We start from the raw sequence: 27,769 nt of genomic DNA, 5'->3' as shown, positions 1-27,769 counted from the left end.
AACTTAATTTCAGTGATCTGAACAGATGGAAGCTTCTCTCTCTAACAAAATGGCAGAGGGGCATGTAAACCCTTTCTCCATAGCACACAGGTCAGGGAAGAAAGATGGAATCCGGAGTAATCTGGGCAAAGCACAGGAGAAAAGTCATTCTGGATAGAATGGAACTTATGTCAGGCAAACATACAAAAATAACAAAGGAATGAAATTACTTATGTTCCAGAGCTGGATAGATCTCTATATATTAGTACAGTGGGAACAAGAGTTGCACAGACTAAAAATTTTATTCCATAAGTATGACATCAGATTCAAAAAGCAGTCCAAGGAATATATTCTATTGCAGGCTGCATGAAACATGGAAGAATATGGAGTGTAAAAAGCAAAACATAGTGAAGGACGACTAATTTGAGAATCACTATACTTCCTCTTAAAAAGTCCTTAGGCAAAAGAATCTGTAATTATCTAGTTAAATCTGGAAGTAAGTAGCTGAATGAAACTTACAATATTTACAGTTTTATATACATACATGTTTATATGCCCCATATCCACAGGGATAATTTAATATTTTCAAATTAACACTTAAATAACAATATTTTATATTTACATTTCATTTTGGAAAAAAAAGCATACCTAAAATTAACTCAAGTATGATTCTGGGAAATGTAAAAGATGATTCCTTAACAAGAGTTATTACTCTCTGAGTATTCTACATTTATACTTTGTATTAAAAGACATGACAAAATACATTTAATCAAGTAAACAGTGGAAAATGTGTTTAATGAGTCAATAGATAAATGAATTAAAAAAACGTATTTTGACATAATAGAAAGACAATTGCATTGATTTCATTTATTTCACAAATACTTGTTGAGTTCTCATTTATACACTTAAAAAAAAATCACCCTCAATGTTTCTCTTCAAGGTAAAGTGAACATTTTAATAATGAATGTAAAAGTAATAATTGTTCAAAGGAAACTCTGGCAAAAGGGAAAACTTTTAAAAAGAGGTGCTTGGGACACCTCTCTATTGTTACATGATTTTATAGAGAAGCATATATTTCCTCATATTGGAGACAGAAATTTCTACCTCTTTTTTTAAAATATACTGATTGATGATTTTTAATGTATTTGAAACATTTGTTAAAAATATGAACATACTATACTTCTTTTTTCAGAAATAATATTGATGTTTAAATGGATGGAAATATGCCAGCTAAATTATAACATAAATTTTCCATTTTGCTACATATGATTGAAAAATTTTATTATGACATTTACAGCTAACAGAGTGTTTCTTTTGTATGACCTATATAACTTTTTCAACTATAGCATCCATTAAAACTATGTATTTAAGTCAACTGAATAAAAATTATTGTGCTCAATATAATTATATTTATTATAATTATTATTCCAGCTACAAATATTTGCTTGTATGAGCAAAGACAGGAATCTTGAATTATAAATGTATTTTGAAAACACATTTATTATTTATTCTTTTCTCTATATTTAATTTTTAGGTATAAATTAAAATTAACTTTTTGGATAGAGTAAGGAAACCAACTTTGGAGACTACAGGACTAATATGTAACCCAAATCTTTTTAGGAGACAAATCCATGTGAATTGTATATTAACTTATATGGTGAAAAAGTGGAATGCTTTTGACAAGAAAATATTCTACATTCTTATGATAAACTAATTGAGGAAATGGACTAAGGAGGCCAAATAAAATGCTTCAAGGACACTGTCAGCCAGCCTGAAACCATGGGATGCTGGGGCAGACAGCTGGGAAACAATGGTACTTGACAGTACCAGCTGGCGTCTAACAACCAGAGAAAGAACAGTTCATGCATTCTAAGAAACAAACTGAAAGTATTAACAGAGAGAGCAAAGGAAAGGCATGTAAAGCAAGGTCTGGCCTTTAATGGAGTCTCACTTAGCAAAATCAGTACACAAAACACAAGGAAATATTACAAATTACACAGATTCAGTTTTTGCCTTTTAAACTCAATTTAAAGAAGAAATCTGTGACCTATAATTACTGTTTTAATTTAACTTGCAGTAGGAGAAAAGTTATTAATAGCTTCTTAGACATATTATTAAAGTAGCAGTAAAAATATAATTTAAATAAAACTTTCCTTTATTTACTTTTCCTAAAAATACAGATCAATTTCCTGTAGTGGTCAAATACAATACTGTTTTATAGAAATCCATTTTGAAATACAGATCAATTTCCTATAGTGGTCAAATACAATACTGTTTCATAGAAATCCATTTTGATTTAAAATCAGTAACCACGAATGTAGTTATGTAGTTATTTATTTCTCTATAGGAATTAAAAGCAATACGTATTACTTGTTTAAAATTAACTTTCTTCTATAATTAATAAACTCCAAGGTAAAATAAGAGGCATCAGAGCACATAGGTTAAAAAAATAAAATAAAATAAAAGCAAAAAATACTTTACAGTAAAATACTAGAGATAGCTAAACTAAATGACAACAAAACTACAAATAATTAACTGAAATATACCATATAGGGGAATATGTTTAGATTTCCAGTATGACTTAAAAACCAAAGTGAAGAAAGTTTAAAATAATTGCCTTGTGAAGTGATGCCTAGCTTGTTTAGAATCATTTAATCACTAAAACCATAGCTTTGATCAATAACCAGACTTTTACCATGAATTATCTGGACAGTATCCTCAACTCTTCATTCCATTTGGTCATGAAAATTAAAAAAAGAATGAAAATTTTGTATTTTGATGTATACTTCTTGATGCCAAATTGGTTGCATGCAGAGGAAATAGATAGGGCCAATTTGTTCTTAGCTAGAATGGTTTTCTGTCTGTTTTAGGTGATTTTATATTCAGAATGAGAGCTTATTCATACGAGATTTTGAGGCAAACATGCTATCATGTGGAGCATTTGGGCGGGCTTTACTAACTGATCTTCAAGAGAGTTAACAACTCTTGCTGGTAGCTGCCCTGATTGTTATGGATAGTGATATAAAGCCATATGGATTTTTAGGGGGCTATTAGTAAAGCAGAATCCACAGAATAGTATCTGTGCCTGTTAATTTTGTCTTCAAGGATATCAAGGCACCCTCATTTGTTAGCTATGTGGATGAAGGCATACACCCCATACACTACCCTACTTTGGTAGTTTTATCCAGGATATATGCTGCTATCTTATGACCTTTAAAAAAGAAGAAAGATAACAATACAAACTTAAAAGTAGATTATACCCTATAAATATATAAGGTGTTTAATGATAAGGCTCTATCAACAGGCAAATGACAAAAGTAGAATACTTGAATAAACAGGCATAATTATTTAAGAATCTTGTGTGTAACTATGTGGATTCTGGTTCCAAAATCTAACTTTTCTCACATGATTTCACCATCTAATTGAAAAGGAAAATGTCATAACTCCATCTCTCTACCACATCCAAGGATTCAATTTTTCCCATAGCAAAACCTAATTCACTGTGCCACACACCAACCTACATACATATTACTCCTTTAGAGATAATATAATTTGATTTTTAAGATGCCTATCAGGATCAGGCTTATAAATCATTGTCCTTAATCCAACTAAAGGCTTTCTTTTCCAAACATAATAAGACTGAACCAGAAGCGAAGGGTCATTGTAATAACATAAAAATTGTAATAATGTATAAAATATGTAATAGAGGTTAAATTTTAATTCTAAAAATCAATTAATCACCTGAGCTTAGAGGAATAGTCTATTCTGTTTAGAATCCTGTTATCTATTTTGTATTGATCTTTGTTATCACCGTTGTTTTAATCATCATTTTTATCATCACCATCTTCATCGTCACTCTCACCATCAAATGTTTTATAGTGCTCTTTTTGTGAAATCATCACTAAGCTAGGCACTTTGTGTACAGTGAGTCATGAAATCTACCCAACCACATGCAACTGGTATTATTATTCCCAAGGCAGAGAAGAGGAAAATAGTACTCATAAAAAATGGGTAATTTGATAATTCATGGAAGACCGTGGATTTAAACTGTTCTTCTTAATCCAATACCAAATTACTTTCTACTACATCATGCTGAAAGTAAAGAATGATACTGATCTCTCTTAGTACTTAGAATTCTAAAAGCATGTAACATGTTGACAATTAAATTCAGCATGTTTGTTCATGTAATTTTTATCTCTGTCAATGCCATTGGCATTCTCTTCATCTTTTGATTTTCCCTATTTCATGCCACAATGTACTTTGTAATAATATTGCCCACGCATTTAATTGACTTACTTGTTGATAGACAAGAAGACCTAAGGATAAACAACTTCTGCAGACTAATGGACAGTAGAAAATTTCCCAGATGTCATTAAGAAAATCATTGAGGAGAAAGGACATCTACCTGAACAGATTTTTAATGTAGACAAAAGAGCCCTATTCTGGAAAAAAATGCCACAAAGGATATTTATTAGTAAGAAAGAGAAGTGAGGAGTTAAGGCAGGAAGATATAGGCCAACTCTACTGTTTTGTGCAAATGCAGTCAGGTTTATGGTCAGGACTGACCTTATGTGTAAAGCTGCTAACCCCAGAGCCTTGAAGGGAAAAGATAAACAGCAGCTGCCAGTCTTCTGGTTGTACAACAAGAAGGCCTGAACAATGAGAACACTTTTCCTGGATTGGTTCCATTGATGCTTTGTCTTTGAAGTCAGAAAGTACCTCGCCAATAAGGGACTGCCTTTTAAAGTCCTTTTGATATTGGACAGTGCCCCTGGCCACCCAGAACCCCATGAGTTCAACACCAAAGATGTCAAAGTTGTCTACGTGCCCCCAAACACGATGTCTCTAATTCAGTCTCTGGATCAGGAGGGCCATAAAGACCTTTAAGGCTCATTGCACAGGTACTCTATAGAAAGGATTGCCAATGGTATGGAAGAGAACCCTGGTAGAGAGAACATCATGAAAGTCTTGGAGGGTTACACCATTGAAGATGCCAACAATGTTATAGAAAAAAACTGTGAAAGGCATCAAGCCCTCACAATAAATTCCTGCTGGAGAAAACTGTGTCCAGATGTTGTGCAGGACTTCACAGGATTTAGAACAGAGCCATTCAAGGAAATTATGAGAGAGACCATGGATATGGCAAAAAAAAAAAAAAAAAAAAGGTAGAGGGTGAAGTGTTTCAAGATATGAATCTTGGAGAAATTCAAGAATTATTAGAAATCACACCAGAGGAATTATCAGAAGATGACTTGACAGAGGAAAGTGCTTCCAAACCGATGCCAGATGATGAGGAGGAAGACACAGAAGAAGCAGTGCCAGGAAACAAACTGACATCAGATAATCTGGCAGAAGGATTCCAGTTATTCAACACTGCTTTTGACTTCTTTTATGATGTGGGCCTTTCAATGATCTGGGCACTGAAACCAAAGCAAACAGTGGAACAAGGATTGGTGGTACTGTAAAGAAACATTTTCACAGAAATGTAAAGGTGAAAAAGCCAGATACTATGATTGCATTTCAGTAAAGTTACACTGAGTGTGCCTGCCTCTCCTGCCTTCTCTTCCTCCACTTCTGCCACCCCTGAGACAGCAGTACCAACCCCTTCTTTCCTTCCTCCTCAGCCCAATCAACATGAAGACAACAGGATGAAGACCTTTATGTTCATCCACTTCCACCTAATGAGCAGTAAATCATCATCATGCTGCACACTTAATAAAGTTATCTGTTGTGTATGTGTGTCTGTCTTCATGTGAAAATCTAATAAATGTACAGCAAGAACTGAATGAGATGTTTTGGTGTCATCATCATCATCATCATCGGATTGTGTAGCACATCTTGTGCAAGAGTTGTATTTAAGAGGATAGCCTATCCTTACATAGGCATAAAGTGAGTGATATTTAATGTAAAATTAATAATGTGTACGTTTTCTTACTCTTTTATAACTCTGCTTTCAAAGAATCACATAACATTACAGTATGCCCACACCTTCATAACTGGAGAAACTGCATATCAGCCCATCGTCACAGGTAGGTGTTTTGTTATTTTTAAGTTTCCAATACTGTATTATGAATATGACAGTAATACTGTATGCCATAAACTTTTATAATGACTCATTCATTAGTGTATAGGCTAAGCTATTGTGAAGCAATCATATCGATTACACTAGGCTACCATAAAGCAGTCGTATTGCTGTTTCTTCATTATCAGTGCATGAATTGCAGTACCTGTAAATAATTATGAGTTTCTTTTTCATATTATCTTTTCATTTATGATGTCTAGTTTTAGGAATACATACAGCAGATACCGTGTTTTGTATATATAAGACAATATTGATGTAGATGCCGACAGATGACTCATTATGTAAGCAGGTGATGTGAGCTTACAGTATTGATATAGTACAGCACTAAAAAGGTATTTTCTCTTCCTTATTATTTTCTTCATTTTTTAACATCTTTATTAGAGTATAATTGCTTTGCAATGATGTGTCCATTTCTGCTTTATAACAAAGTGAATCAGTTATACATATACATATGTCCCCATATCTCTTCCTTCTTACATCTCCCTCCCTCCCACCCTCCCTATCCCACCCCTCTAGGTGGTCACAAAGCACCGAGCTGATCTCCCTGTGCTATGCGGGTGCTTCCCACTAGCTACCTATTTTACATTTGGTAGTGTATATTATTTTACGTTTGGTAGTGTATATATGTCCATGCCACTCTCTCACTTTGCCCCAGCTTACCCTTCCCCCTCAACGTATCCTCAACTCCATTCTCTACTAGGTCTGCATCTTTATTCCCGTCTTGCCCCTAGGTTCTTCTGACCATTTTCTTTATTCTTTTTATTTTTAGATTCCATATATATGTGCTAACATACGGTATTTCTTTTTCTCTTTCTGAGTTACTTCACTCTGTATGACAGACTCTAGGTCCATCCACCTCAGTACAAATAACTCAGTTTCATTCCTTTTTATGGATGACTAATATTCCATTGTATATATGTGCCACATCTTCTTTATCCATTCATCTGTTGATGGACACTTAGGTTGCTTCCATGTCCTGGCTATTGTAAATAGAGCTGCAATGAACATTTTGGTACATGACTATTTTTGAATTATGGTTTTCTCAGGGTATATGTCCAGTAGTGGGATTGCTGGTGTGTATGGTAGTTCTATTTTTAGTTTTTTAAGGAACCTCCATACTGTTCTCCATAGTGGTTGTATCAATTTACATTCCCACGAACAGTGCCAGAGGGTTCCCTTTTTTCCAAACCCTCTCCAGCATTTCTTGTTTGTAGATTTTTTGATGATGGCCATTCTGACTGGTGTGAGATGATATCTCATTATAGATTTGATTTGTATTTCTCTAATGATTAATGATGTTGAGCATTCGTTCATGTGTTTGTTGGCAATCTGTATATCTTCCTTGGAAAAATGTCTATTAAGGTCTTCTGCCCATTTTTGGGTTAGGTTGTTTGTTTTTTTAATATTGAGCTGCATGAGTTAATGTATGTTTTGGAGATTAAACCTTTGTCAGTTGCTTCACTTGCAAATATTTTCTCCGTTCTGAGGGCTGTCTTTTTGTCTTGTTTATGGTTTCCTTTGTTGTGCAAAAGCTTTTACGTTTCATTCAGTCCCATTTGTTAATTTTTGTTTTTATTTCCATTTCTCTAGGAGGTGGGTAAAAAAGGATCTTGCTGCAATTTATGTCATAGAGTGTTCTGCCCATATTTTTTTTCCTCTAAGATTTTGAAGGTTTCTGGCCTTACTTTTAGGTCTTTAATTCATTTTGAGTTTATTTTTGTGTATGGTGTTACGGAGTGTTCTAATTTCATTCTTTTACATGTAGCTGTCCAGTTTTCCCAGCACCACTTATTGAAGAGGCTGTCTTTTCTTCACTGTTTATTCTTGCCTCCTTTATCAAAGATCAGGTGACCATATGTGTGTGGGTTTATCTCTGTGTTTTCTATCCTGTTCCATTGATCTATATTACTGTTCTTGTGCCAGTACCATACTGTCTTGATTACTGTAACTTTGTAATATAGTCTGAAGTCAGGAAGCCTGATTCCTCCAGCTCCGTTTATCTTTCTCAAGATTGCTTTCTCTATTCAGGGTCTTTTGTGTTTCCATACAAATTGTAAAATTTTTTGTTCTATTTCTGTGAAAAATGCCATTGGTAGTTTGATAGGGATTGCATTGAAACTGTAGATTGTTTGGGTAGTAGAGTCGTTTTCACAATGTTGATTCTTCCAGTCCAAGTACATGGTATATATCTCCAACTATTTGTATCATCTTTAATTTCTTTCATCAGTGTCTTATAATTTTCTGCATACAGGTCTTTTGTCTCCTTAGGTAGATTCATTCCTAGATATTTTATTCTTTTTGTTGCAATGGTAAATGGGAGTGTTTTCTTAATTTCACTTTCAGATTTTCCATCATTAGTGTATAGGAATGCAAGAGATTTCTGTGCCTTAATTTTGTTTCCTGCTACTTTACCAAATTCATTGATTAGCTCTAGTCATTTTCTGGTAGCCTCTTTAGGATTCTCTATGTAGAGTATCATGTCATCTGCAGTGACAGCTTTATTTCTTCTTTTCCGATTTGGATTCCTTTTATTTCTTCTTCTTCTCTGATTGCTGTGGCTAAAACTTCCAAAACTATGTTGAATAATAGTGGTGAGAGTGGGCAAGCCTGTCTTATTCCTGATCTTAGTGGAAATGGTTTCAGTTTTTCACCATTGAGGATGATGTTGGCTGTGGGTTTGCCATATATGGCCTTTATTATGTTGAGGTAAGTTCCCTCTATGTCTACTTTCTGGAGTGTGTTTATCATAAATGGGTGTTGAATTTTGTTGAAAGCTTTCTCTGCATCTATTGAAATGGTCACATGGGTTTTCTCCTTCAGTTTGTTATTATGGTGTATCATGTTGATTGATTTTCGTATATTGAAGAATCCTTGCTTTCCTGGGGTAAAACCCACTTGATCATAGTGTATGATCCTTTTGATGTGCTGTTGGATTCTGTTTGCTAGTATTTTATTGAGGATTTTTGTATCTATGTTCATTAGTGATATTGGCCTGTAGTTTTCTTTCTTTGTGACATCTTTGTCTGGTTTTGGTATCAGAGTGATGGTGGCCTTGTAGAATGAATTTGGGAGTGTTCCTCCCTCTGCTATATTTGGAAGAGTTTGAGAAGGATAGGTGTTAGCTCTTCTCTAAATGTTTGATAGAATTCGCCTGTGAAGCCATCTGGTCCTGGGCTTTTGTTTGTTGGAAGATTTTTAATCACAGTTTCAATTTCAGTGCTTGTGATTGGTCTGTTCATATTTTCTATTTCTTCCTGGTTCATTCTCGAAAGGTTGTGTATTTGTAAGAATTTGTCCATTTCTTCCAGGTTGTCCATTTTATTGGCATATAGTTGCTTGTAGTAATCTCTCATGATCCTTTGCATTTCTGCAGTGTCAGTTGTTACTTTTCCTTTTTCATTTCTAATTGTATTGATTTGAGTCTTCTCCCTTTTTTTGTTGATAAGTCTGGCTAATGGTTTATCAATTTTGTTTATCTTCTCAAAGAACCAGCTTTTAGTTTTATTGATCTTTGCTATCGTTTCCTTCATTTTTTTTCATTTATTTCTGATCTTTATGATTTCTTTCCTTCTGCTAACTTTGGGTTTTTTTTGTTGTTGTTGCTCTTCTTTCTCTAATTGCTTTAGGTGTAAGGTTAGGTTGTTTATTTGAGATATTTCGTGTTTCTTAATGTAGGCTTGTATAGCTATAAACTTCCCTCTTAGAACTGCTTTTTCTGCATCCCATAGGTTTTGGGTCATTGTGTTTTCATGATCATTTGTTTCTAGGTATTTTTTGATTTCCTCTTTGATTTCTTCCGTGATCTCTTGGTAATTAAGTAGTGTGTTGTTTAGCCTCCATGTGTTTGTATTTCTTACAAATTTTTTCCTGTAATTCATATCTAGTCTCATAGCATTGTGGTCAGAAACGATACTTGATACGATTTCAATTTTCTTAAATTTACCAAGGCTTGATTTGTGTCCCAAGATATGATCTATCCTGGAGAATATTCCATGAGCACTTGAGAAGAATGTGTATTCTGTTGTTTTTGGATGGAATGTCCTATAAATATCAATTAATCCATCTTGTTTAATGTATCATTTAAAGTTTGTGTTTCCTTATTTATTTTCATTTTGGATGATCTGTCCATTGGTGAAAGTGTGGTGTTAAAGTCCCCTACTATGATTGTGTTACTGTCGATTTCCCCTTTTATGGCTGTTCATATTTGCCTTATGTATTGTGGTGCTCCTATGCTGGGTGCATAAATATTTACAATTGTTATATCTTCTTCTTGGATTGATCCCTTGATCATAATGTAGTGTCCTTCTTGGTCTCTTCTAACAGTCTTTATTTTAAAGTCTATTTTGTCTGATATAAGAGTTGCTACTCCAGCTTTTTTTAAATTTTTTTTTCCATACCTCACTTTCAGTCTGTATGTGTCCCTAGGTCTGAAGTGAGTCTCTTGTAGACAGCATATATATGGGTCTTCTTTTTATATGCATTCAACCAGTCTATGTCTTTTGGTTGGAGCATTTAATCCATTTACATTTAAGGTAATTATCGATATGTATGTTCCTATTACTTTATTCTTAATTGTTCTTGGTTTATTATTGTAGGTATTTTCCTTCTCTTGTGTTTCCTGCCTAGAGAAGTTCCTTTAACATTTGTTGTAAAGCTGATTTGGTGGGGCTGTATTCTCTTAGCTTTTGCTTGTCTGTAAAGGTTTTAATTTCTCCATCAGATATGATTGAGATCCTTTCTGGGTAGAGTAATCTTGGTTGCAGGTTTTTCTCTTTCATCACTTTAAATATGTCCTGCCACTCCCTTCTGGCTTGCAGAGTTTCTGCTGAAAGATCAGCTGCTAACCTTATGGGGATTCCCTTATGTGTTACTTGTTGTTTTTCCCTTGCTGCTTTTAATATTTGTTCTTTGTATTTAATTTTTGATAGTTTGATTAATATGTGTCTTGGCATGTTTCTCCTTGGATTTATCCTGTATGGGACTCTCTGTGCTTCCTGGACTTCTTTAACTATTTCCTTTCCCATATTAGGGAAGTTTTCAACTATAATCTCTTCAAATATTTTCTCAGTTCCTTTCTTTTTCTCTTCTTCTTCTGGAACCCCTATAATTCGAATGTTGGTGCATTTAATGTTGTCCCAGAAGTCTCTGAGACTGTCCTCAATTCTTTTCATTCTTTTTTCTTTATTCTGCTCTGCAGTAGTTATTTACACTATTTTATCTTCTGGGTCACTTATCCGTTTTTCCACCTCAGTTATTCTGCTATTGATCCCTTCTAGAGAATTTTTAATTTCATTTATTGTGTTGTTCATCTCTGTTTGTTTGCTCTTTATTTCTTCTAGTTCCTTGTTAAACGTTTCTTGTATTTTCTCCATTCTATTTCCAAGATATTTTATCATCTCTACTATCATTATTTGGAATTCTTTTTCGGGTAGACTGCCTATTTCCTCCTCATTTGTTAGGTCTGGTGGGTTTTTGCCTTGCTCCTTCATCTGCTGTGTGTTTCTCTGTCTTCTCATTTTGTTTAATTTACTGTGTTTGGGGTCTCCTTTTCGTAGGCTGCAGGTTTGTAGTTTCCGTTGTTTTGGGCATCTGTCCCCAGTGGCTAAGTTTGGTTCACTGGGTTGTGTAGGCTTCCTGGTGGAGGGAACTAGTGCTTGTGTTCTGGTGGATAAGGCTGGATCTTGTCTTTCTGGTGGACAGGTTCATGCCTGGTGTTGTGTTTTGGGCTGTCTGTAGCCTTATTATGATTTTAGACAGCCTCTGTACTAATGGATGGGGTTTTCTTCCTGTCTTGATAGTTGTTTGGCATAGGGTGTCCTGCACTGTTGCTTGCTGGTCATTGAGTGAAGCTGGGTCTTGGCATTGAGATGGAGATCTCTGGTAGATTTTCACCGTTTTATATTATGTGGAGCTGGGAGTTCTCTTGTTGACCAGTGTCCTGAACTTGCCTCTCCCACCTAAGAGGCACAGCCCTGATGCCTGGCTGGACCACCAAGATCCTGTCCTCTACACGGCTCAGAATGAAAGGGACAAAAAAAAAGAAAGACAGAAAGAAGATAAAATAAATAAAGTAAAATGAAATAAAATAAAGTTATTAAAAAATATTTATTAAGAAAAAAATATTTTTAAGTAATAACAAAAAAATAAAAATGGACAGACAGAACCCTAGGACAAATGGTGAAAGCAAAGCTATACAGACAAAATCACACACAGAAGCATACACATATATACTCACAAAAAGAGGAAAAGGGGAAAAAATAATATATCTTGCTCCCAAAGTCCACCTCCTCAATTTGGGATGATTCATTGTCTATTCAGGTATTCCACAGATGCAGGTACATCAAGTTGATTGTGGAGCTTTAATCCGCTGCTTCTGAGGCTGCTGGAAGAGATTTCCCTTTCTCTTCTTTGTTCCCACAGCTCCGGGGCTTCAGCTTTGGATTTGGACATGCCTCTGCATGTAGGTCTCCTCAGGGCATCTGTTCTTCGCTCACACAGAACGGGGTTAAAGGAGCAGCTGATTTGGGGGCTCTGGCTCACTCAGGCCGGGGGGAGGGAGGGGTATGGCAGAGGCGGGGCGAGCCTGCGGTGGCAGAGGCCAGCGTGACGTTGCACCAGCCCGAGTTGCAACCTGCGTTCTCCCCGGGAAGTTGTCCCTGGATCACGGGACCCTGGCGGTGGCGGGCTGCACAGGCTCCCGGAGGGGTGGTGTGAACAGTGACCTGTGCTCGCACACAGGCTTCTTGGTGGCGGCAGCAGCAGCGTTAGCGTCTCATGCCCGTCTCTGGGGTCCGCGCTGATAGCCGCGGCTCGCGCCCGTCTCTGGAGCTCGTTTAGGCTGCACTCTGAATCCTCTCTCCTCACGCACCAGGAAACAAAGAGGTAAGAAAAAGTCTCTTGCCACTTCAGCAGCTCCGGACCTTTTCCTGGACTCCCTCCCGGCTAGCTGTGGCGCGCTAACCCCTTCAGGCTCTGTTGACGCCACCAACCCCAGTTCTCTCCCTGGGATCTGACCTCCAAAGCCCGAGCCTCAGCTTCCAGCCCCCGCCCGCCCCGGCGGGGAAGCAGACAAGCCTCTCGGGCTGGTGAGTGTTTGTCGGCACCAATCTTCCGTGGGGGAATCTCTCCACTTTGCCCTCCGCACCCCTATGGCTGAGCTCTCCTCCGTGGCTCCGAAGCTCCCCCCCTCCGCCACCCGCAGTCTCTGCCCGTGAAGGGGCTTCCTAGTGTGTGGAAACCTTTCCTCCTTCACGGCTCCCTCCCACTGGTGCAGGTCCCGTCCCTATTCTTTTGTCTCTGTTTTTTCTTTTTTCTTTTTCCCTACCCAGGTACGTGGGGAGTTTCTTGCCTTTTGGGAGGTCTGACGTCTTCTGCCAGCGTTCAGTAGGTGTTCTATAGGAGTTGTTCCACATGTAGATGTATTTCTGATGTACTTGTGGGGAGGAAGGTGATCTCCGCGTCTTACTCTTCCGCCATTTGAAGCTCCTCCTTTATTATTTTCTTAATAACATTTTCTTTTCTTTAGCTTACCTTATTGTAAGAATACAGTTTATAATACATGTAACGTACAAAATATGTGTTAATAGACTGTTTATGTTACCAGTAAGATTTCCAGTCAACAGTAGGCTATTAGTAGTTAAGTTTTTGGAAAATCAAAAGTTATACATGGATTTTCTACTTTACAAGTGGTCGGCATTCCAACCCCAATGTTGTTCAAGGATCAACTGTACTATATTATATATATAATATATACTAGTAAATATTAAAATAATCAATATTATAAAATGTATTGATACATTAATACTATCTAATATACACTGTATATTATGTTTTATATTGTTGTATTATATTTAATATATATAGTATTTAATCTATCATCACATAGTCTTTACCACACACAGCTAATAGTGCTATTTCTTTACTGTATTAAACAAAAAAATAACTTTTTTTTACCGCATTACAAAAAGAAAGATTAATGGAATAATTACATTTACTAGAGCTTGGAAGATGTATATTCCTTAGCTGAGTTTGGATATGATACTCTAAAGTTTTGGTCAGTCTGATTCCACTTGGGTAAATTAATGTTGCAAATTGACTGTAATTATAAATTGCTTTAAAATCAAACATAATACAAACAATTTTTAAAGACTACTTTAAGACCATAATGTACATGATTCAAAAATCCAGACATTTAGAGATGTCTGGATAAAAATCAAGTTAAAATATGCTATAGGTTTAGAATTTATTGATAAGGGTCCCAGGCACAAATTCTAGCAAATGGCATTGTGTGTATGCCATGTTCATCTTGCAAATGGACTAGACGCTTCCATATTATTTTTCCTAGTGGTCCCACCACTTTACATTCTCATCAACGGTGTACAAGGGTCTAATTTCTCCACATCCTTGTTAACACTTGTCATATTTTTAATTTTATGTATGTACATATGTATTTATTACAATAGCCATACTAACTGGTGTGAGGTGATATTTCACTGTGGTTGTCATTCACATTTCCCTGGTGATTAGTGATGTGGAGCATCTTTCCATACACCTCTTTGCCACTGGTATATCTTTTTTGGAGAAATATCTACTTGAGTTCTTTGTCCATTTTTAATTAAATTATTTGCTTTTTTGCTATATAGTTTTAGGAGTTCCTTGTGTATTTTGACTATTATCCTGTCTTAGTCCATTTGGGCTGCTGTAACAGAACAGCATAGACTGATGGCTTATAAACCACAGAAACTTCTCACAGTTCTGAAGGCCAGAGTTTTAAGATTAGGATGATAGGTTGATCTAGTTCTGGTGAAGGCCTTCTTCAACTTTGGCAGAGAGAAGAGAGAAGGAGCAAGCTCTCTCTGGACCTATATAAGGGCATTAATCCCATTCATTAGGGCTGCATCTTCATGAGCTCATCTAGTCCTCATTATCTATTGAAGACCCTGCCACCTAACGCCATCGTATTGAGGATAGAATTTCAACATATGACTTTTGTGGAGAGGCATTCAGTTGCTAAAAAATTTCTTACCATATCTACAATTTGTAATATTTCCCCCCATTCTATAGGTTGCTTTTCACCTCTGTTGATTGTTTTCTGTGGTGTGTAGAAGCTTTTTAGTTTAATGTAGTCCCGTTTTTCTAATTTTGCATTTGTTACGTGTGCTCCTGCTGTCAAATCCAAGAAATCATTGCTAAGTGCAGTGTCATGAAATCTTTCAACTATCTTTTCCTCTAGGAGTTTTACAGTTCCAGTCTTATGTCTTAATATTTAATTCATCTTAAATTGATTTTGTATATGATGTAATTTAGCAGCCTAATTTTATTATTTTGCATATGGATACCCAGTTTTCCAACTGGGTGCTATGTTTCCCCATTGTGTTTTTTTGGTGTCCTTGTGTTTGTTTGGTGCCCTTGTCAACAATCAGTTGAATGTATATATGTGGGTTTATTTTTAGGCTCTCTATTCTGTTCCATTGGCCTATATATCTGTTTTTATAGCAACTACCATACTGTTTTAATTACTATGGCTCTGGAATATATTGTAAAATCAGGAAATGTGATGTGTTCAGCTTTGTTATTCTTTCTCAAGATTGTTTTGGCTACTTACAGTCTTTTGTGATTCCATTAAGTATTTTTTTTTCTGCTTTTGTAAAAAAAAGAATGCCATAAGTGTTTTAGTAGTGATTGCATTGACTCTGTAGATTGCTTTGGATAGTATGTACATTTTAACAATACTGTCTTCCAATCAATGAACACGAGATACCTTTCCATTCATTTGTTTATTTTTAAATTTTTTCATCAATGATTTGTAGTTTTCAGTGTGCAAGTCTTTCATCTCCTTGTTTAAATTTATTCTTAAGTATTTTATTTTTTTGATGCCATTGTAAATGAGATTGTTTTCTTAATTTCCTTTTAAAAGAGTTAATTGTTAGCATGTGGAAATGCAACTGATTTTTGTGTCCTGCAACTTTACAGTATTCCTTCATTAATTTTAACAGCTTTAATGTGTAAGCTAATCTTGCATTGAAAAAATACCCTGGATGGAATGGGTTTTTGTTTTGTCCAATTATCTTTTTCTCAAATTGATTTTCTTGTGAAAGGACAGGAAGTTTCCATGTCTTCTAAACTGCATCATTTCCTAAAGCCAGTTGTGTTTGACTGATTAATACAACTGGGTTTTCACCACAGTAATCTAGTTGAATTTTAGATCTTAATCATAGTCAGTTCTAAATCAGAGTTCATTGTATTAGAGTGCTAATACATGAACTAGACCTTTACAATCCCCCCATTCACTGACTTCAGTCCTGTTCTACATGGATAAACATTGCACAAATAATACCAGGCAATCTGTCTGAAGTAAATACCTGCCATTGTCTGGAAATTTCTTTTTGGAGATTCCATCTGTTGAACATTAATTTTGTGACTGAACACTGACACTGGGTCTTCTGGTTCCCCCTCCTCCATCATATACACCTAAGTTTCAGCATGTCTTCAATGTGAGTCCCATCATCATAGTTTCCTTCTCCACTCACGTGTTGCTGCATCACAATTTGCTCTGTGTTTGACCCTGAACACTCTGGCTCAATGTGTATAAAATAATTCTCTTTTCATATTTAACTTTCATATTATATTCATTCTCATACTATGTAAATAGAATGGCATATAAAAGAGATCAATAAAAATTGAATATGATACTGAAAAACTGCTGTTTTGATGTTTATTGAACATATCTAGAGATAATATGGTACAAATACTCCTTATCCAATATTGAATATTTGAAAAAAAAATTTAAATGGACAAGAAGAGCAATAATTTCTTGTAAGAGAACCATAGCAATTAAACAAGTTATGCTATCCCTTATGGTGTGAATAATTTTTATCCTTGTTTTGAGAAGCCAACTATTAAGATCAGGAAATAGTATTTACAATTTGAAAATGGAAATTTCACTTCAGTGTTGTCATTATACATTTTCACCATGTCGTATTTAATGAACACTACAGTTGAGCCTATGGCATCACACAGCAAATGAAATAGAAATCATTCTTTTATTATGCTTATTTTGTCAATAGTTATTTCTCCCCCAAATACTACTGTATGTAAAACACCAGGCTAGGCACTACTGGAAACAAAGACAAAAGAGGAGTAAACACATAAGACCAGATATTAACTAAGTTCATACATGATATGACACAAAAGTGTAAGGTAAACACTGAAACACAGATAAAGTGCACTGGGAAATCAGCATTGAGAGAGCTCAGTTCCATCCCTGGGATCAGGAAGGAGGGAGCATTGAAGACCCCTTGAGAGGCAGATAGGGTCTGGATATGCAGAGATCAAATGAAGACATGGGTATTTTCCTTATTAAGAACAGATAAGCAAACAGAACTGTAAAGGGTAAGGTAAGTGTATAGAAAATAATTCATTCCAGCAGAGGATGTTATGAAAAGCAATTCTATGTAGCATTGGTAAAATAATTTGAAGCCATACAATAGAGAACTTTTGATGTGAGGCTCCATTGATTATTTTTTGTATCACTAATCATAGATATAAAAGATTTGTGGATTTGAGGTTAATTCTATTTCTTTAGTCATAATGTACAAGTGGCAGATTATTCAAATTCTTGGATATGTTCTTTTCTTTACACTTATTTAACTTCTCCCTACAATGTTACCCCTCCCCCATTCTATGTTTTAATTTGTTCATTTCCTCGTACCTGTGGCTGAGCCAGGGGGCTATCAAAGCTTTTGGGTGATTCTCTGGGTGGAAGTAAGTGTATCTCTGTCAGTTCTGAACATGGAAGGAAGAAGTTTAAAGTAAAGAAAATAAGATGTAATAAAAGTAACCATTTGTATTTGGTGTGTGTTCTTGGGGATAATCTTTCCAGTAGCATTTTACCAGAAGCGAGGGGCATGCACTTGCATTGGCAAAGCTTCAGATGTACAGTTTCCTAATTCCTCCTCATGCAAAGAGGGAAAGTTCAGAGTTATGACCCTGAAGTTAGGGACCTATGTTGTTATAGCCTGGGTACAAACTTGGGTACATTTGCAGGCTCCTAAAGGGCAATGACCGTGGTACTTACAATTTTAGGACACAAGTGGGACCCAGTGGTAGGAAAGACAGTGAGGTCAGGGAAGATATGAATGATGTGGCTATGAGCGAATTCAGTGAGAACAGCATTTAGAAGCCATGGAGTGCAATCTGCATAACATAATATTGGTGAAGAGAAACACATAGGCATAAGAAAATGTATAAAACAAAGAGTGAGCCTTATAAGAACTTACAAGAGAGACCTTATAAGAATTTGTAATCAGGAAAAGATAATTCCAGCAATGTAACATAACAACTGCACACTGAATGCATGCAATAATCTTGTGGATAATTTAAACAATATTTGTCTATCTATATCTATCTATCTATCTATCATCTATCTATCTATCTATGTAATGATGTGGATAAGGACAGGAAATCAAAGAAGCAATACACTTTTCTCAATGTTCTTGCTTTCTTTTTGTTTCTTGGTAGAGAAATATTAAATTGGGATCAATGCTTAAATCAAATACACACAAATAAAGCATACCCGTTCTTAGTCATTTACATTTAACTTAGCAAATACAGTTTAAAATAATAATTATGTTAAAGTATGAGACTAGGAGTGGTCCTACCTTACATTTCTGTAGTATACATCAATTTTATGGTGTTTCCAGATTTCTAAGTTCTATAACAATTATTAACACCATATATTTGTTTTCACAAGTACATAATGTGAATGAAGAGTTATTCTCATTCCCATTTTTTCAGGTGAAATTCAAGGGCAGAGCCCAGATGTCAGCATTGACAATTGGGACTCCTATGCTGACTGTATACTTAAAATTTGATTAGATTTTTCTTTACAATGCCATTCTTACATACCCCATGTAACTGTTTTTGTATTTTTTAAGTTTAGGAACCTCAGTAGAATTTTGATTGTGTTAAAACTCTAAGCAAGTCCTCTGAGCCATCTGACCAGGAGCTGAGTCAGAAGCAGATAATTCATGGTCATCTACCTGGATCTCCTTTGGAAGAGCTTACAGACAGACAAGGAGTTTGGAATTAATCAGTAAAGCATGGGCTGTTTTATTTTATTGGCAAGATGTTGTTAGTGCATAAAAGTCACTGAAACTCAACCTGGATCTTTTGACAGTTTTATAAAGCAAATGAGAGGAGGAAGAAAATGGAGCTATCAGTTAACAAAAGGCTTTAGAGGTGTGATCAAACTTTTAATTTTAAATGGTATACGTTTTTAATTTTAATGTCAGCAATAGATACAGAAACAAATTATCAGAATAGAAAACCAATATTAAAATATTTTTCAATATTTTTCAATTTCTGAATTTTTTTATAGGTTGAATATTTTGCTTTTGATTTTAAAGTTGGTGTTAAAATTAAAGTCTATATTAGATAAAATTATCTGAAAATATTTTCAATATAGTTATAAAAATATACTTCCATCTATTATTATTAAAATCAGCAAAAAAGAAGATTTCATATGTTCTTAATTGTAAAATGTCATCTACTGGTATATGTACCACAAATTTAACTGTAGCTCTTCAATAAAGGAAGAGCTACATTGAATGTACACATTGACTTTAATATATCGATGTGTACATTGAATGTACACATCAACTTTAATATGTATTTCAATTTTAGAAATATTAAAATATGAACAAGTTAGAATCTAATAATGGAAGAAATAAAATAATTTCCTGTAACAATTATAATATCATTTTTAAACATTCAAATTACCGGGAAAGCATAGTTTTGTTGTTTGACTTTGTTAAGAATTTGGACTCTGAACATATGCTTCTTTTTTTAAATTTTTGCTTCTACCACTTCTTGATTTGTAGCCGTTGAATTTACTTAACCACTCTCTTCCTTAGATTCCTCATCTATAAAATGAAACCAATAATAATATCTATTTTATTAGAATAATTGTGGGGAATTAAGTTAATATGTATTAAGTTATGAGAAAATGCTTAGCATGTAATAAGAATTCAGTTAGTGTTTATCAGCTCCCATGAGTATAATCTTTGTTATGATTTTGTGTAAACTATTATTCAATTACTATATTTCAAAATAAACTAAAATATTAATAAAAATTAACTAATTGTAGGTAGTTTCTTAAGCTAATCTAATATTCAAATTTTAATGAAAAAAAATGTGTTCTCTTTAAGAAAATATCTCCTTGTGTGTTGAATTTTTCAAATTTGGATTTTTACCAGACTTGCCATCTTTGAACTGAAGTTTAATTCTTAAGAAACTTGTTTTTTTTTTGTTTGTTTGTTTTTTTGTTTTTTGGGGTTTTTTTAAACATCTTTATTGGAGTATAATTGCTTTACAATGGTGTGTTAGTTTCTGCTTTATAACAAAGTGAATCAGTTATACATATACATATGTCCCCATATCTCTTCCCTCTTGCATCTCCCTCCCTCCCAACCTCCCTATCCCACCCCTCTAAGTGGTCACAAAGCACTGAGCTGATCTCCTTGTAAGAAACTTGTTTTTTCTCCTTATATTCATCTACTTTTCTTTAAATTATTTTCAGCCTAAAATTTTATTTGTGTCTGGAAAAATAAGACTTTGCTCTTGGATGCCATTCTCCCTTTGCTCCAAAAAAAAAAAAAAAAAAAAAAAAGAAAGTTGTACGTTTACTATTGCTTTTCTTCTATCTCAGTTCTCTAACAAACAAACAAATGAAAAGTTTGTCTAGTTTTTTTTTCAGAAATGATCCATTTCTCTTTTTTTGGAAAATTTTCTTTTTTTTTCTTAACCATTAATAGGTAACAATTTTTTTTTAAATCTCATAATGAATATTTTGTACTTATTTTGAATGTTATTGGAGAAAATGTGGATGTTTAGTACTATTTTTCAAAAAAAAATCCTACTTTACTTATAAGTGACATTTAATCCATAACTAAATCTTAAAAACTCTAACTCAGATGTATGAGAAGCCACTCTTTCCTCTCCATCTCCTCTCTACCACTGTTACACACGTCTGTACTGCCCTTTCATATTTCTTCCTGATTGCTTCAATAGCACTCCTTAGTTTCCTGCCCTTCACTCTTTCCTCATTTAATTTATTCTTCATACTGCAGCCAAATTATATGTTTTAAAATACAAATCAATCATACCATTACACTTATTGTTATTCCAATGAATTCTTATTACAGTATAAGGACAAACTTTTTAAATTATGAAATCAAACACACTTTTAGAAAATTGCACAAAATATAAACATATAGTAAAATTAATCATCATACCATTATACCAACTAATTATTAAAATATTAAGTAATATTAAAATAAAAATATTCATTTTAGGCTTAGCCAGGCTTAAGAAAAAGCTTAAGACAGGCACTTTGATTCAAGTAGCGTGTTTGGAAGGAGATCTTAGGACACAGGAGCAAAGGAACAGAATGAATAAGAAAGGAGAAAAAGCCAGAATAATTGCTCCTGTAAAAATCACCAGTTCCCTTCCAGAATGGTTAGTGTAGTTGTCTTTTGAAAGCACAGAGGTGGCTTTCATCCACATTATTGCATGATTACTCCAGGGGAATGAAAGTTCCTACAGGTAACAGACGGCTTTTGGCTCCAAGCTTAGTGAACTCCCACGGCTTCAGAGAAAGTCTCGGGGCAGGATCTGAAATCTGCGAAGAGCACTGAAGTGAGACGCCATCAATTTTAGTTCCTGCTCACATGGAACTGTCTAGTGCATAGACACATAGACTGTCTAGTGCATAGGTGGTCAAAGTATGTGATACTGGGCAGCCAAAAACATCACTCAGATTTTCTTGTGCCCAATTAAATCTACTCTGTAGGAAATTTTGAAACATTGCTCAGGTACAATCCCATTAATTACTCATTCAGGAGGGTTGTTGAAACAGTCTCCTCTGACGAAGCTGTGTTTATCATATCCTTTATTTACTACCTTCACCCGCTCCCTTCAGCTGATAGAGAATGCTCACCATGGGGTGGCCCAGACCCTCATCGCTGAGGGATCCGAGCCTTTGCCTGTGCTGTACTTGTTGTCTGTTCTTGTTGCTGCAGGTGCACATTCAAGGTTCTCACAGGACGTGAAGCAACAGATGCCACAGTGAATCCTTTGAGTTCAAAACCTATACTATTTTTTCCCTCCATTCTGTAGCAGAAAATCTATCTCCTAAAAATAATAAATACACTCTCCCCTATAGTATTTATTAGTCCACTGGACTGCTGGCCTTCTGATACGAAATCTTTGATGCTGTTAGCAGGCACTTACTTCTAAGGTCATTCAGTACACTACTCTATTTCCTATCCTCCAGCACTGGATAGCATTATATCAGCAATTAAGACCAATGGGAAAGTCTAAGGAATAATATCATCAAGATGCCTGGGATGACATTATGTCAGAGAACAGAGAAGTCACCATGGTCCTGAATGTACACTGCAGTTCTTCCCCCACAAAAGTGAATTTTTTAAAATCTTCTTTAATGATGGAGATTGAAAAGAACATATTTTCTGCTTCAGTAGCTGCGTACTAAATGCCAGAACACTTGATCTGTGTCACTAAGGATAACTCAGAGGCACAAGTTTAAGGAGTACATCTCATCCACCACAATTCATTGGATTTGTGCAGAGACTACACATTTGAATTAACTGTGGAAATGACAGAGTCATCTCTACTGTTTCCTTTGTCTTTGAAGAAAGTGCTTATCTATGTAATTCAAATAGGGATGTTGTACTGTTTGTAATTTATAATCTTGGCTGGGGACAGAGAGAGGCTTCCGTTTGGGCTTTTCTACATAAGGCGAATTATATACAGATCAAAGAGCCATTGTGTGGGCTCTGCCAGCTGCTATGGATCTCATTTCAATTGAGGTTCAGGGAAACAACAAGGAGTACAACCACAGCCCTATTGGGTGCACTGTGCAATAGTCTGAGGCCAGGATTTAGTCAGGTTAAGCTTAGACTCTAACCAAGGGGCCATGTGGGAATATCAGGTAAGCAAAGATATTGGATGTAACAGTCCTCAGAATGCCTGGGTATAGCTCTTTCTCCAGTGTACAGTAATTTTGGTAAATTACTTTTGTTTAAATAATTGGGTGAATATCTCCTGTATGTATTTAAACTGGTTTTGCAGTATCCTTTCCCGATGAGACCCAGCCTCCATTTCAATGGATGGATTCTGGGTCCCAGAGTCCACAAATATGGAACTGTGAAGAAATGCCATTTCAAATTACAGAAACTGGCATAAGGCGTTTATTCCTGTTTGGCTGCTCTATCTATAATATAATTCTAATATATAGATATACATATACATATACATATTTATATATACAAAGAGATAATGTTGAGACATAATTCACATAACATAAAATTTACCCTTTTAATGTGTACAATGTACTTGTTTTTAGTAAATATATTTATAAAGTTGTGTAACCATCACCACTATATAATTTCAGAAAATTTTCATCAACCCCCCAGAGAAACTCTGTACCCATTAGCACTTACTCTCTTTTGCTCCCTTCCTTCCCTAATTCTATGGCAATCACTAATCTGCTTTCTGTTTCTATAGATCTGCCTATTCTGCACATCCCACATAAATAGAATCATACAATATGTAGCCTGTTTTGACTGGCTTCTTTCATGTAGCACAATGTTTTCAAGGTGCATCCAAGTTGTAGCACACATCTGTACTTCACTCCTCTTATTGACAAATAATTTTTCTTTGTGTGGGCAGCCACCTTAGGAATTAAAATACAGTAGATCTTAGACTCATGAACATATTAGTTCAATGGGGAAAAATGTATGGCTTTTAAAAACTGGTGCAAGAAAAACTGGATATCTGTCTGAAAAAAATCCATTTTTGTCCAGATTAGAATACAGTTATTTTCACTTGAGACCGACCAAAAACAAAAGTACATGAAAAAAATGACATGTGTACATGCATATACACACATACACACACGCATATGCACACACAGAAATGTAACTTTGTTGATGGAAATAAACACACTTCTAAGTATAATTCAGTAAAATAAAAGATAATTCTTATGCAAGAAAACCAAAGATGAAAATGATGTTTTATTTGGAACAAAAGGGGTGACTAAGATGAAAGTTGTAAGTAAAAGAGAGATTCCTGAGATAAGGAATAAAGATGTAAAGCCATTAAAATTAGACATAGTTAGGAACTTCAATATGATGGAAGAGTAAGACGTAGAGATCACCTTCCTCCCCACAAATACATCAAAAATACATCTACATGTGGAACAACTCCTACAGAACATCTACTGAACGCTGGAAGAAGACCTCAGACCTCCCAAAAGACAAGAAACTCCCCACGTACCTGGGTAGTACAAAAAAAGAGGGCCAGGGCCTGCACCAGTGGGAGGGAGCTGTGAAGGAGGAAAGGTTTCCACACACTAGGAAGCCCCTTCGCGGGCAGAGACTGCGGGTGGTGGAGGGGGAAACTTCAGAGCCACGGAGGAGAGCGCAGCAACAGGGGTGTGGAGGGCAAAGCAGAGAGATTCCCGCACAGAGGATCAGTGTCAACCAGCACTCACCAGCCCGAGAGGCTTGTCTGCTTACCCGTCAGGGCAGGTAGGGTCTGAGACCTGAGGCTCGGGCTTCAGAGATCAGATCCCAGGGAGAGGACTGGGGCTGGATGCATGAACACAGACTGAAGGGGGTTAGTGCGCCACAGCTAACCTGGAGGGAGTCTGGGAAAAAGTCTGGACCTGCCAAAGAGGCAAGAGACCATTGTTTCGGGGTGCTCAAGGTGAGGGGATTCAGAGCACTGACAGAATGAGCTCCAGAGATGGGCACAAGCCACGGGTATCAGCACAGACACCAGAGTCAGGCATTAGAGCTAAGGCTGCTGCTGCAGCCACCAAGAAGCATGTGTGCAAACACTGGTCACTATCCACACCTCCCCTCCCAGAAGCCTGTGCAGCCTGCCACTGCCAGGGTCCTGTGATCTATGGACAATTTCCCCAGGAGAACACATGGCGTGCCTCAGGCTGCTGCAATGTCATGCTGGCCTCTGCGGCCACAGGCTCACCCAGCATTCTGTACCCCTCCCTCCCCCCCACCCTGGCCTGAGTGAGCCAGAACCCACTAATCAGTTGCTCTTTTAACCCCGTCCTGTCTTAGCGAAGAACAGATGCCCTCAGGCGACCTACACACAGAGGCAGGGCCAAATCCAAAGCTGAACCACAGGAGCTGTTCAAACAAAGAAGAGAAAGGGAAATCTCTCCCAGCAGCCTCAGGGGTAGTGGATTAAATGCCCACAAAGAACTTGATGTACTTAGTATCTCTGGAATACCTGAATAGACAACGAATCATCCCAAATTGAGGAGGCAGATTTCGGAGCAATGATATAGATATATTTTTTACATTTTTCTCTTTTTGTGAATGTGTATATCTATGATTCTCTGTGTGATTTTGTCTGTATAGCTTTGCTTTTATCATTTGTCCTAGGGTTCTGTCTGTCCGTTTTTGGTTTCTTTTTTAGTATAGTTTTTAGCGCTTGTTATCATTGGTAGATTTGTTTTTTGGTTTGGTTGTTCTTTCTTTCTTTTTTTTAAATTACTTTTAAATTTTTCAATAATTTTTTTTATAATTTTATTTTATTTCATTTCATTTTATTTTATTTTATCTTTTTCTTTCTTTCTTTCTTTCTTTTCTCCCTTTTATTCTGAGCTGTGTGGACTACAGGCTCTTGGTGTTCCAGCCAGGAGTCAGGGCTGTGCCTCTGAGATCAGAGAGTCAAGTTCAGGACATTGGTCTACCAGAGACATCCTAGCTTCACGTAATATCAAATGGTGAAAATCTCCCAGAGATATCCATCTCAACGCCAAGACCCAGGTCCACTCAATGACAAGCAAGCTACAGTGCTGGACACCCTACACCAAACAACTAGCAAGACAGGAACACAACCACAGCCATTAGCAGAGAGGCTGCCTAAAATCATAGTAAGGTCACAGACACCCCAAAACACACCACCAGACGTGGACCTGCTTACAAGAAAGACAAGATCCAGCCTCATTCACCAGAACACAGGCACTAGTCCCCTCCACCAGGAATCCTACACAACCCACTGAAACAACCTTAGCCACTGGGGACAGACACAAAAAACAACAGGAACTACAAACCAGCAGCCTGCGAAAAGGAGACCTCTAACACAGTAAGCTAAGCAAAATTAGAAGACAGAGAAAAACACAGCAGATAAAGGAGGAAGGTAAAAACCCAGCAGACTAAACAAATGAAGAGAGAAAGAGACAGTCTACATGAAAAATGATTCAGGATAATGATAGAAAAGATGATCCAAAATCTTGGAAATAGAATGGAGAAAATACAAGAAACCATTAACAAGGACATAGAAGAACTAAAGAGCAGACAATGATGAACAACACAATAAATGAAATTAAAAATTTTCTAGAAGAATTCAATAGCAGAATAATTGAGGCAGAAGAACGGATAAGTGACCTAAAAGATAAATTAGGGGAAATAACTACTGCAGAGCAGAATAAAGAAAAAAGAAGGAAAAGAATTGAGGACAGTGTCAGAGACTTCTGGGAAAATGTTATATGAACCAACATTCGAATTAAAGAAGTCCCAGAAGAAGAAGAGAAAAAGAAAAGGACTGAGAAAATATTCGAAGGGATTATAGTTGAAAATGTCCCTAATATGGGAAAGGAAATAGTTAATCAAGTCCAGAAGGCACAGAGAGTCTCATACAGGATAAATCCAAGGAAAAACACATCAAAACACATATTAATCAAACTACCAAAAATTAAATGCAATGAAAAAATATTAAAAGCAAAAAGGGAAAAACAACAAATAACATACCAGGGAATCCCCATAAGGCTAACAGCTGATCTTTCAGCAGAAAATGTGCAAGCCAAGAGGGAGTAGCAGGACATACTTAAAGTGATGATAGGGAAAAACCTGCAACCAAGATTACTCTACCCAGCAAGGATCTCATTCAGATTCGATGGAGAAATTAAAACCTTTACAGACAAGCAAAAGCTAAGAGAATTCAGCACCACCAAACCAGCTTTACAACAAATGCTAAAGGAACTTCTCTAGGCAGGAAACACAGGAAAAGGAAGAGACCTAAAATAACAAACCCAAAACAATTAAGAATATAGTAATAGGAACATACATATCGATAATTACCTTAAATGTAAATAGATTAAATGCTCCAACCAAAAGGCATAGACTAGCTGAATGGATACAAAAACAAGACCCATATATATGCTGTCTACAGGAGACCCACTTCAGCCCTAGGGACACATACAGACTGAAAGTGAGGGGATGGAAAATGATATTCCATGCAAATGGAAGCCGAAAGAAAGCTGGAGTACCAATACTCATATCACACAAAAGAGACTTTAAAACAAAGACTATTACAAGAGACAAAGCAGGACACTACATAATGATCAAGGGATCGATCCAAAAAGAAGATAGAACAACTGTAAATATTTATGCACCCAACATAGGAGCACCTCAATACTTAAGGAAAATACTAACAGCCATAAAAGGGGAAATCGACAGTAACACAATCATAGTAGGGGACTTTAACACCACACTTGCACCAATGGACAGATCATCCAAAATGAAAATAAATAAGGAAACACAAGCTTTAAATGATACATTAAACAAGATGGACGTAATTGGTATTTACAGGACATTT

Source organism: Balaenoptera physalus (genome assembly GCF_965194825.1).
Source record: "Balaenoptera physalus genome assembly, chromosome: 9".
In the NCBI taxonomy this organism is placed as follows: Eukaryota; Metazoa; Chordata; class Mammalia; order Artiodactyla; family Balaenopteridae; genus Balaenoptera; species Balaenoptera physalus.
The sequence above is the reverse complement of the archived record's forward strand: the minus strand, read 5'-3'. Positions refer to the sequence as shown.